A 12,703-nucleotide genomic window follows, 5' to 3' on the forward strand; every position below is an offset into this window, starting at 1 on the left:
ATACAATGCAAGAGAAGAACACAACACAGCTCAACAAGTCAGTTAATATAAAATTGTATCTCCATCATAATGAACAAGCACCTGTGAGGATGCTTACATGCTGCCTGTGAGAAACAGTCTCAATAGAAAGTGCGAGACCTTTCCCACCGTGTGGACTCTGGCATCCATGTCCTGGGATAGCAAAAACAACTGGGTGCTTTCACACATCACTTTGAGTCTAAAAGTACTGTGTGTGCGCATGCACGTGTGAATGTTGTTAATGCAGGCAGGAAGTGGAACTAAGGCATTTTATCACCAAAAGGGACATTCTACAAGAGAGAGAGAGAGAGAGAAACTAGCTTTTTACATTCGAGCGACCAATGCTGGGAAAGCGCTTATACAGTCCTTTCATATCTCCTTGGAAACAAGCCTGACAGATGTTTTCAATGGTAATTATTCCGAAGTAAGAGCATGCAGAGGGTTGCAAGGCCTTGATACCCGTCCCACTCGTGGAGTGTGTTCAGGGACCTATTTTCTTTCCCATGACCCAGCGTCAGGGCCGGTGTCAAAGGTAGGCATAGTGGGGCACCTGCTGAGGGCCCACACCCCAGCAGGGCCCAGCCCATTTGTCCCCCCGCCTCTCGCTCTGCCCCAGGCCACGGTGGGAGCTAGGAGGAGCAGATGCCCCTGCCTACTTCCTCCCTGGCTGTCTGCCAGTGAAGCAAGCAAGTGGTAGCAAGGATGAGAAAAAGGCCGAGGCGCAAGAACAGCTGGTGGCAACGGATGTGAGACGGTAGACTCATTGAGGGAGGGGGTCTTGCCCAAGAGCCCTCAAAAAGCCGGCCCTGGGGCCTGTGCAAACGTGATGCACCTAAAAAGGCCGGTAGGGAACGGGGCCGCGTCCATGGCCCCTGCGGGTAGTAGCCAATGGAACCGGGCCGCGTCCATGGCCCCTGCGGGTAGTAGCCAATGCTAGTCCTACTTAGAGTACACGCACTGAAGTGAACGGGGCTTCAGTTAGTCATGACTACCAGACGTCCTGCTCATTTCAATGCGTCTGCTCTGAGGAGGTCTAACGCTGGGCTCCCGTCCCCTCAAGACGCTCGGCGAAACTTGGGCACGCGCGACCCGGCGCGCAACGCCTGGAGAGGAGGCCTGGTGGCGGCTGTAATGGGCACTGCGGAGCGGGAGGAGCGGAGTTCCTCCCTCGGCCAGAAAACGCCGCCCTGCGAACGAAGATCTGCCTTCTCCCTCTTTCTCCCTTTCTGGCGCGGCCGCAATTGCTCCAGGTCTTTCCCGGCGGGAGGCGCTCCGCCCCTGCGCTCCGCCCGACGCTTCGTCCTGCGCCGGCTCCTCCCCGTCCTGTTCCCCTGCGCCGCGGTGGGCGGCTGGACTGGCGGGCTGTGCGGCGCGGCGGGGCGGATGTCCGACGGCGGGGGCTCAGTTGGCAACCATGTAAGTGCGGGACGGGGGCGAACCGGCGGCGGGCTCCCCGCCTCATCCTGCGGCGTCTCTTGGCTCTTTGCATCCTTACCCCGCACGGCTGGCCGGCCTCAGGGCTTGGGGTCCTTCCTTCTCCACCCCCCGCTCTTCCTCGGCGTCCTTTCCCCACATACTTTGTGAGGAGAGACACTCCCCCGCCTCTCCCTGGGGGAAAATCGAAGGCAGGCCCCTTCGCAGTTTTCCTCCTCTCCCCTGAGTTGCGCCTAGATGGGAACAGGGCAGTTTTCTTCTTGCCTCGCCTTCCCCCTCCACCCCCCCGGACGCGGAGATACGTGGGAATGGTGTATGTGTGTCTCGTGCCGGAGACCCTTCGTCCAGTTCACCTTCGAGGCTCCCCATCGGAGGAGGATCATAGGGGAATATCTCCCCCCACCTTGAACCCTCCTTCATTATGTCCCCTTATGAATAAGAATATCAGAAGGCAGCCTTCCCCACCTGGTGCTCTCCAGATGTGTTGGGTTACGACTTCCAGTATTCCCAGCCACCCGCCAGGGGATGCTGGGAGTTGTAGTCCAACACATCTGGAGAGCGCCAGGTTGGGGAAGGCTGCTATAATACAAGGGGTTGGTTCCTCCAATTTCCTGACACCATGGAATGGAAGCGGTTAAGGGATATCTCCGTTTTCTGTATCCTCTGGGATGACTATCCTGAAGTGGGCCCTCAGAGTCTTTGTTGTTGTTGTTGCTTTGCTTAATGGTAAGTGGAATAATGTGGTGGGACTTGCTTTCTCTTTCCCCCCACCCCCAATATTCCATCTCCTGGAGGCTTCAGAGCATGTAGTGGCGGCAGCAGCAGGGGACAGGGAATGATTTCCAGACTGGTATTTCTGAAGACCTGATCAAGGGCTAACTGGGAAGAATCATGTAGCTGCAGTGGCTTGTCAGAATTCCACACCTCCCCCTGTTTGCCACTTGTGGGACAAACCGTGTTTGTTTCACTGGTTCAACAGGCACTATGCTTAACTTCTACAAAGAGAGGCTGTTGGAAGTCACCCCCTCAACCCTAGAATGTGGGCCAAAATAGACATTATTGTATATCTGTGTGTAGCAGCTATGTTGTTCCTCCCCACCCCCATTTTTATTCAAATATAGGTGCAGGGTCCCCAGTTCTGATCCAGACCCTACTGTGGGGAGTAGGGCGCCTTTAAGATCTGGATTGCCCCCCCTGCCGCATCTATTGTAGAGTAAAAATTAAAACAAAGAAGTAGCTGCTAGGCACAGATTTAAGGTAATGTCTGTTTGAGCTGTGTGTGTGATATGATATATCTCCGATCCATTCTATGCAAGATGTATATGTGTGCGTTACTACTTTCACCACTGTGAATAGTACTGTGCATATGTTCAGAACTTGCATGTTCTTATTGCATCATGTGTTGCAGCACTAAGAACAAATTCTAGGAACTAAGGCCTCTAGTTTAAATTGATGGTGTTTTTAATGGGGTGTATATGCAGCTTCTCCTATTTCAGCTGTGCTGAATGTTGGGAAGAGAAGGTAGAAGCCTGCAATAGCGGCAAAAAGTGTGGAGAAGATTTGGTGATTGTGGTAACAACAGGAAGTGAAGGGATCTGAAGATGTGGAGTTATGGGTGAGGATGGCTAGTATGTGTGTGTAGGTTCCAGAAGGTGGGAGAAGAGGGATGCAGAGGTGAAAAGATTTGTGAACCGTTGGCAATGCAATCTGTTTTCTCTTGCATCCTTCTGGTTCATCTGTTGTGGGCAGTAGCCATGTTGGTAATACCAGGTAATCTTCGTTTTCCATTTCATGGCTGAGTAGCCATTCTCTGCAAATGCCTGATTAAATTTCCAGTTCCGGAGAGCTCTGTCTGGTTTCCAGTTGGCTGTGATTTGCCTGCCGCCTGCCCGTTTCTGCCAGCAACTTGTTGCATTATTTGTGTAATTTGCAGTGTGGGTTTCACAGCCTGAAAGTTCTCCCGAGAAGGTTAGCAGGGTGTAATTTTCAGATGAAAGGGTTCTGCTCCCTGCCACTTGCCTTTCCAGCCTGGAAATTCATGCTGTGACTTTGATGGGTTTGTGTGTGTGTGTGTGTGTGTGTGTGTGTGTATGTATTTTCTTTTTTCTGGTGTTGGGGTGGTGAACACAAGAGGGATGAGGAAAGAGCAGCAAAGCACAGACTGAAGGTGGCCTTCTCCTGTGCTCCCCCTTCAATGTGTAATAGAAGTGCTTAATTAAGGAACAGAAAAAGCTAACGGGGAGCCTGTTTCAGACACGACTTCTGGAAAGTCAACATTCTGAGGTTTTGGGTACCTTGAAGAGTCTTGCTATGGGTCAAACTAAATCAGTCTCCTGACACTTAAAAAAATGAAAATCACCCTTAGGGTGCAATCCTATGCGTGTTTAGACAGAAAATAGTCCTACAACTCCCATCACCTCCCAGGCTGGGGGATGCTGAAAGTTGTAGGGCTTTTTCTCTCTCTAAACATGCTTAGGATTGAACTCTTAGATGCAGAAATTCAGAGTCAGGAATGTCAGTGGGAAGTGGGTTAACTCTTTCCTTTCTTGCCCACTAAGAATTTCCCCCCTCCCTCAGGCTGCTTTTCTCCATATGGAAATAGAGGCATATTCTCTCTCTTTCTACTTGGATAGGAAAACAGGTTGAGGGAAGGGGACGGTATTCTCTTCCTGCTGTTTGTCTGCTTAGAATCCTCCCCCCGCCCCCAATCAAGCTGTTTTCCCATCTGGGGGGGGGGAGGATTATGCAGTGTCCTTGTATTTTCTGTGGGGAGAACAGCATGAGGAGGGGGAAAGTTCTGAGTGTTCAAATGGCTGGAAGGGGAAGGGTTAAGCAGCCCCTCTCCTCACTATAGATTGTTGCCTCCAAAGCTGCTTGTCTTCTAACTTTTTATTGTTTACATTCATTTTTGTGTTTATATCCTGTCTTTCAAGGCTAACTCACATATTAAAACAGGTGAACATGTTAAAATATAAAAATAATTACAAACAATGTATATAATCTTAAATGGAGACTGATTCACACATCTGGTTTGCCTGTTGCACGCTTTCCTGTCTGCATTGTAGCATGCCTGTGTTCATGTTTACAAGTGGAGAATGTCCATAAATACTTATGTGGTGCTAATTCAGGAGAAAATGTGGTAATTTATTGAGGAGAAGATACGTTACCATTGTATTCTTCATGCTCTCGCTCTTATCACCATACACTTCCTCGTAACAAGGTTTGTGTTCAGTGAAATCATATGAAGCTATCCTGCAGTTCACTTCTCCTTTCTAGAGAGGAAGTGGCTGTTATCTCTATGGTGGGCAGAGGCACTTGCTTGTAGTGATCTCTGGATCAAATTGTTTCATAACTGGTGGTAACCCTCCTCTCTGTTGCAGAGTATCTGCTCCTACATTCTCCTCGGTTTAACAAACCCACACTAAGTTAAACTGTTTATCTGAATGTGGCCTCTGGTCCTGAACATCTATGGATGAGGGGAAGGTTTTGTTATTATTTGTTACTTTTTTATCCCACCTCCCCTCTAAAGGAGCTCTTCACCCACCCTTCAGAATTTATCCTCACATAACAACCCTGTGAGGTTGGTTAGATTAAAAGAGATTGGCCCAAGGTTAACCAGTGAGCTTCATGTCCAAGTGGGGTTTTGAACCTGAGTCTCTCAGGTCAGGTCTTATATTCAGGATATATATTTGGGGCAGGGAGGATGGATGTGCATAAGGCAGAAGGATCTGTATCATATTAGAATACATGTGAGCAAAAAAGATTAAGACAAACAGAATATTGCCATAAACTGCCTTGGAGATTCAGAATGTTAAGTTAAAGCTGAGTTTGCCCATGGTAACGTATAATTTGTTTGTATTATTTCGAAATTTTTGTATTTCTGTATATTCTTTTCCCTTGATGTATTTGTTATGGCCTTTGGGTAGTACAATAAACTTTGAGATTGACTGGTATTAGAATACTTTTGATATCCAGTTTCATAGCTGTACAGTAGGGGCAGGAATATTTCCCCACCCTGCACATACAATACCATTTCCAGCCATCAGCCAGAACATATACTGATGTTTCTGTCTAGCCTGCAGTAGATTAAGGGCACAATCCCACTGCGATAATCGTAAACCTCCAAACTCTGAGGCATGCTGTCATCCTATGCAGGGCAGGAGGAGTGGTGGAGCTGATCTTCGCCTCCCTGTCCTCCTGCCCTGCATTTTTGCTAGACAGGCTTTTTTGCCCATCTAGTGAAAGCCTCTCAGAGGGGGAGGGAAGGAGGCTAGAGAGGTCTCAGGGTAGCTTGTATCTTGGTCTCTCCAGTCTGCTCCCTTCCCCACCCACCGAAACACCCCCTCTTCCTCCTCTCCAAATTTGCATTCCTGACCTGGAGAGGCAGCCAGCATGGTTCTTTCTGTCAGGTTTTTCATGTTCAGGATGTATGTATCAAGGTTGGGAGTCAGAAAGGTATTCTGTCTTCCATCTCTGATCGGGTGGCTAGAGACTTGGGGATATCCCCCCCCCCCCCGGTCAGTTTGTGATGGTATGTTTCTAAGCTTCTTCATTTGTTTGTTACACATGCTTCTGGTCTTCTGATGCATCTTTATCTGTGTTTTTCTTGCTTGTGTCACACTAATATATAAAGCACGTTATAAATTAGAAGGGCTGCTTTGGAATATCAAGGTTCTTGGGTTTGCAATAGGTGATCTCCAAATCTCTTGAGAGTCTACTCTACAATAATAAAATTGCTTGAATTGGGAAGCCAGTGTATACCAAATGTCCTCAAGCTCTCTCATTCCAACTCATTACATCAAAAATAAATTGTTTTGCCTTTTTTAGGTGTGACCTAGGGAAAGATTCCTCAACTTATACATTTGGCTGATCAGCAGGGGAAACAACGCAGCACATGCCGGTTGTGTGTCTGGGATTACCCTAATTACCCATGCTGCAGGTTGCTGTGTTGTCCGAACCTGGCACGCAGCATGGGCAAGTGACTTTTCACCCACTCTACAACTCATGGCTTGCAGTAGGGGTTGTAGGATGGGTGAAAAGTCACTATGGCTGTGCAGCGCGCCAAGTCTGGATGACACAGCAACAGGTGGCGTGGGTAATTAGGGTAATCCCAGTTGCATCACCAGCACACGCAGGGGTGGGGGAAACAACTGACACACTGTAGTTTTCCTTGCTGTTCATCGAAACCCGCTCTGTGTATAATCAGTGGTACTCCCTGGGCCAAGTAGACCAATCAGTCACCTTTTAAAAAATCAGTCTTTTAAGTAGTGCTAAAGCAGTTTCCCAGCTATATGTATTTTTTAAAAAGATTAAAATTATAGCAAATACCATAAAATGAAAGCATTATAGTGATATACCCCATTATAGTGATTAAAATATATGACATTTTAAAATAATAAACACCTTTTCCAGTCACTGCCATTTTAGCAAGGTGTGATGACTGGAAATGCCTTGTTAAAATGATTTAATACCCCTGTGATGCTACTTTAAAGAAAAAGTCCTATACCCCACTTTCCAGTCACTACCATTGACTGCCTCCCAAAACAGCAGTGAATAGGGAGAAAATTAATTATAGCATTATATGGGTTTAGTGTCTTTAATTTCAGTGGTACTTCACATTTCAATCTTTCCCCCCCCCTTCTCTTTGGAGAGGTTGTGGGTATGCTAGACTGTGTGACTGCAGTAATGAACTGGATGAAAGCTAACAAACTGAGGCTCAATCCAGACAAGACAGAGGCATTATTGGTAGGTGGTTACTCTGGATTAGTGGGATTCACCTGGTTTTGGAGATGCTGGTTTGTAGCTTGTGGGGATTGTTCTTGGATCCATCAGTGTCATCAGAGGGTCAAGTAACCATTGTGGCATTGGGTAACTTGACTGCAGTGATTCATTGTCTGGTAACTTTGGACTACTGTGGTGCTTTGTACGTGGGGGCTCCCTTTGGAGACTGTCTGGAAACTGCTGCTGGTGAAAAGTATGGCAGTGAGTTCTAACCAGGACAAGGAGGTTTGAATATAAAATGCTGTTCTTTTCTTGCTTGCACTGGCTCCCAGTTCATTTCTAAGCCAATTCAAAGTGCTGGGTTTGACCTATAAAGTTCTTCACGGACTGGGACCTTGATACCTGATAGAACACCTCCCATATGTGCCTGCCCGTGCCTAAGGTCATCTATGGAGGCAGAGTGCCCCCTCATCCTGAAGGTGGCTACTAGAGAGAGGGCCTTCTTGACGGTGCCCCCTGATTATACAGCTCTTTCCCTAGGGAAATATGCCTGACACCAACACTGTTTTCTTTAGAACACCATGTTAAGACTTTTTTTTGTTCTCCCAGGTCTTTTAAATTTTTGCTATTTTAATCCCTATTGCATGTTGGTGGCTTAAACTCCTGCTTTATTTCTTAGTTAGTTTTAGCAACTCATTTTTTCCATGTTTTATTAGGTTGGCTTTGCATTGAAATTTTTAGCACATTGGCTTTTCTATTTGGATCTGTGTTTGGATCATGTTGTTTTTGTATTGAGTTTTTAGATCTTTGTTTCTATTTTATTATATATATATATTTTTAAATAATTTGTGTGCCACCTAGAGAACCTGTTTTAGAGGCATTTAATAAATACAAATTATATATATATTGTTGTTCAGTCATTCAGTCGTGTCCGACTCTTCGTGACCCCATGGACAATAGCACGCCAGGCCTTCCTGTCCTGCGCTCTCTCCTGGAGCGTGCTCAAGTTCATATTCATTGCATTGGTGATGCTATCTAGCCATCTCATCCTCTGCCGTCCCCTTCTCCTTTTGCCTTCAGTCTTTCCCAGCATCAGGGTCTTTTCCAGAGCGTTTTCTCTTCGCATCAAGTGGCCAAAATATTGGAGCTTCAGCTTCAGTATCTGTCCTTCCAATGAGCACTCAGGGTTGATTTCCTTTAGGATGGACTGATTTGACCTCCTTGCAGTCCAGGGGACTCGTAAGAGTCTTCTCCAGCACCACAGTTCGAAAGCATCAATTCTTCGGCGCTCAGCCTTCCTTATAGTCCAGCTCTCACAGCCATACATTACTACTGGGAAAACCATAGCTTTGATTAGACGGACCTTTGTCGGCAAGGTGATGTCTCTGCTTCTTACTATGCTGTCTAGGTTTGCCATAGCTTTCCTCCCAAGGAGCAAGCGTCTTTTAATTTCATGGCTACATTCACCGTCTGCGGTGATCTTGGAGCCCAAGAACATAAAATCTGTCACTGCTTCCATTTCTTCCCCTTCTATATGCCAGGAAGTGATACGGCCAGATGCCATGATCTTAGTTTTTTTCATGTTGAGTTTCAAACCAGCTTTTGCACTCTCCTCTTTCACCCTCAACAAAAGGCTCTTTAGATCCTCTTCGCTTTCTGCTATTAGGGTGATATCGTCTGCATATCGGAGGTTGTTGATAATTCTCCCAACAATCTTAATTCTGACCTGTGATTCATCCAACCCGGCGTTTCTCATGATGTACTGTGCATATAAGTTAAATAAGCAGGGTGGCAATATGCAGCCTTGTCGTACTCCTTTCCCAATTTTGAACCACTCGGTTGTTCCATGTCTGGTTCTTACTGTTGCTTCTTGACCCTCGAACAGGTTTCTCAGGAGACAGGTAAGGTGGTCTGGTACTCCCATCACTTTAAGAATTTGCCACAGTTTGTTGTGATCCACACAATCAAAGGCTTTAGCATAGTCAATGAAGCAGAAATAGACGTTTTTCTGGAATTCTCTTGCTTTCTCCATGATGCAGCGAATGTTGGCGATTTGATCTCTAGTTCCTCTGCCTCTTCGAAACCCAGCTTGTACTTCCGGTAGTTCTCAGTTCGCATACTGCTGAAGCCTAGTTTGTAGGATTTTGAGCATCACCTTGCTGGCATGTGAAATGAGCACAATTGTGCGGTAGTTTGACATTAGTTTGACATTGACACTCTTTGGCATTGGCCTTCTTTGGAATTAGAATGTAAACTGACCTTTTCCAGTCTTGCGGCCATTGTTGAGTGTTCCAAATGTGTTGGCATATTGAATGCAGCACTTTAACAGCATCATCTTTTAGGATTTTAAATAGCTCAGCTGGAAGACTGTCATCTCCTCTGGCTTTGTTGTTAGTAATGCTTCCTAAGGCCCACTTGACATCACTCTCGAGGATGTCCGGCTCAAGTTCAGTGACCGCACTATCATGGCTATCAGGGACATTAAGATCTTTCCTGTATAGTTCTTTTGTGTATTCTTACCACCTCTTATTAATCTCATCTGCATCTGTTAGGTCCCTGCCTTCTTTGTCCTTTATCATGCCCGTCTTTGCACAAAACGTTCCCTTGAGATCTCCAATTTTCTTGAAGAGATCTCTAGTCTTTCCCATTCTGTTGTTTTCCTTGATTTCTTTGCATTGTTCATTTAAGAAGGCCTTCTTGTCTCTCCTTGCTATTCTCTGGAACTCTGCATTCAGTTGGATATATCTTCCCCTTTCTCCCTTGCTTTTCGCTTCCCTTCTTTCCTCAGCTACTTGTAAAGCCTCATCAGACAGCCACTTGGCTTTCTTGCATTTCTTTTTCTTTGGGATGGATTGAGTTGCTGCCTCCTGAACAATGTTACGGACCTCCGTCCATAGTTCCTCAGGCACTCTGTCTATCAGGTCTAATCCCTGAAATCTATTCCTCACCTCCACTGTATATTCATAAGGGATATGATTTAGGTCATACCTGAATGGTTTAGTGGTTTTCCCTACGTTCTTCAATTTAAGCCGAAATTTTGCAACAAGAAGCTCATGATCTGAGCCACAGTCAGCTACAGATCTTGTTTTGACTGACTGTATAGAGCTTCTCCATCTTTGACTGCAAAGGACATAATCAATCTGATTTCGATATTGACCATCTGGTGATGTCCATGTGTAGAGTCGTCTCTTGTGCTGTTGGAAAAGAGTGTTTGCTATGATCAGCGTGTTCTCTTGGCAAAACTATTAGCTTTTGTCCTGCTTCATTTTGTACACCAAGGCCATGCCTGCCTGTTATCCCAGTGATTTCTTGACTTCCTACTTTAGCATTCCAATCCCCTATGATGAAGAGGACATCTTTTTTTGGTGTTAGTTCTACAAGGTGTTGTAGGTCTTCATAGAACCGATCAACCTCAGCTTCTTCGGCCTCAGTGGTTGGGGCATAGACTTGAATTAGTGTGATGTTGAATGGTTTGCCTTGGATTCGTACTGAGATCATTCTATCATTTTTAAGATTGTACCCCAGTACTGCTTTTCCTACCCTTTTGTTGACTATGAGTGCTACTGCATTTCTTCTAAGGGATTCTTGCCCACAATAGTAGATATGATGGTCACCTGAATTAAATTCACCCATGCCTGTCCATTTGAGTTCACTGATTCCCAAGATGTCGATGTTCAATCTTGCCATCTCATGTTTGACCACCTCCAGCTTACCTTGATTCATTGATCTGACATTCCAGGTTCCTAAACAATATTGTTCTTTACAGCATCGGATTTTCTTTTCACCACCAGACACATCCACAGCTGAGTGTCCTTTCGGCTTTGGCCCAGCTGCTTCACTCTTTCTGGTGCTACTTGGAAATACCCTCTGCTTTTCCCCAGTAGTATATTGGACACCTTCCGACCTGAGGGGCTCATCTTCCGGCGTCATCTCTTTTAGCCTTGTGATATGTTCCATGGGGTTTTCTTGGCCAGAATACTGGAGTGGGTTGCCATTTCCTTCTCCAGTGGACCACATTTTGTCAGAACTCTCTGCCATGACCTGTCCGTCTTGGGTGGCCCTGCACGGCATAGCTTATGGCTTCACTGAGTTACGCAAGCCCCTTCGCCACAACAAGGCAGTGATCCATGAAGGGGATATATATATATATATTTAATTCGCCCAGTAACCAATGTTATCAATAAATGCACAGTGTTACTTAATAATGTGGAAAGTCAGTTGCAATTCTGCTTGCAGCAGAAGAGTAATGATTTATTAGAACTAGGAGCCTTCTATCTGGAAGCATCCCAGGTATGAGGCCTGGCATACAATGCCTTTAAAATATTTTAACAAATGTGCCAAGGTTAAGGCCAGCACTATGAAATGTGTAACACTTTAACTAGACGTTTTTATATCTGTGGAGAGAAAGGGTTGAGTGACATTATTTTTCCCCTATTCTCTTTGTCATCTATATAACAGCTTTTTAAATGACAAGGGGAATTTGATCCTGCAGGCTGAATATTTTACAGCCATCTTAGTGAGCCAGTCGGAGGAGTCCTGGATGGCATTTTTTGCCCTTTCTTTGGCACTTCAGCTTTTCATAACCTCTCGATTATGCCTGTCTTTGAGGTGTGTCCAGGGGATTCTGGGGTATTTTTCAATTTGTCAGCCTTCCCCAACCTGGTGCCCTCCAGGTGTTTTGGACTGCAACTTGCATCAGCCCCAGCCAGACTGATTAAAGGGGTGGTGGGAGTTGTCATCCAAAACATCTGGAAGGAACCAGGTTGGGGGGGGGCTGTTCTAGATCCTTGGGCTCAGTTTAGGTGTTGTTGTTGTTCAGTTGTTAAGTCGTGTCCGACTCTTTGTGACCCCATGGACCATAGCACGCTACGCCTTCCTGTCCTCCGCTTTCTCCCAGAGTGTGCTCAAGTCCATATTCATGGCATCGGTGATGCTATCTAGCCATCTCATCCTCTGCCATCCCCTTCTCCTTTTGCCTTCAATCTTTCCCAGCACCAGGGTCTTCTCCAGTGAGTTTTCTCTTCGCATTAGGTGGCCAAAATATTTGAGCTTCAGCTTCAGTATCTGTCCTTCCAATGAGCACTCAGGGTTGATTTCCTTTAGGATGGACTGATTTGACCTCCTTGCAGTCCAGGGGACTCGTAAGATTCTTCTCCAGCACCACAGTTCGAGAGCATCAATTCTTCAGCGCTCAGCCTTCCTTATAGTCCAGCTCTCACAGCCATACGTTACTACTGGGAAAACCATAGCTTTGATTAGACGGACCTTTGTCGGCATGGTGATGTCTCTGCTTCTTACTATGCTGTCTAGGTTTGCCAAGGAGGAAGCGTCTTTTAATTTCATGGCTACAGTCACTGTCTGTGGTGATCTTGGAGCCCAAGAAAGTAAAATCTGTCCTCTGCTTCTGTTAGGTCCCTGCCTTCTTTGTCCTTTATCATGCCCATCTTTGCACAAAACGTTCCCTTGAGATCTCCGATTTTCTTGAAGAGATCTCTAGTCTTTCCCATTCTATTGTTTTCCTCGATTTCTT

General features: G+C 46.0%; 1 protein-coding gene across 1 annotated transcript in view; it reads left to right on the top strand.

Annotated features, from left to right (window-relative positions):
- The first annotated feature begins 1,132 nt into the window (after positions 1-1,132).
- RIPOR1 (RHO family interacting cell polarization regulator 1) overlaps positions 1,133-12,703 on the top strand; it is a 108,947-nt gene continuing 97,376 nt past the window's right edge. Inside the window, exon 1 of the mRNA XM_084813157.1 lies at positions 1,133-1,434. The gene's annotated coding sequence lies outside the window, so the exon portion shown is untranslated. The remainder of the gene's footprint in view (positions 1,435-12,703) is intronic.

This window comes from Heloderma suspectum, chromosome 8 (genome assembly GCF_057233095.1).
Source record: "Heloderma suspectum isolate Gila_16-S chromosome 8, 16-S_ref, whole genome shotgun sequence".
Taxonomy (NCBI): Eukaryota; Metazoa; Chordata; class Lepidosauria; order Squamata; family Helodermatidae; genus Heloderma; species Heloderma suspectum.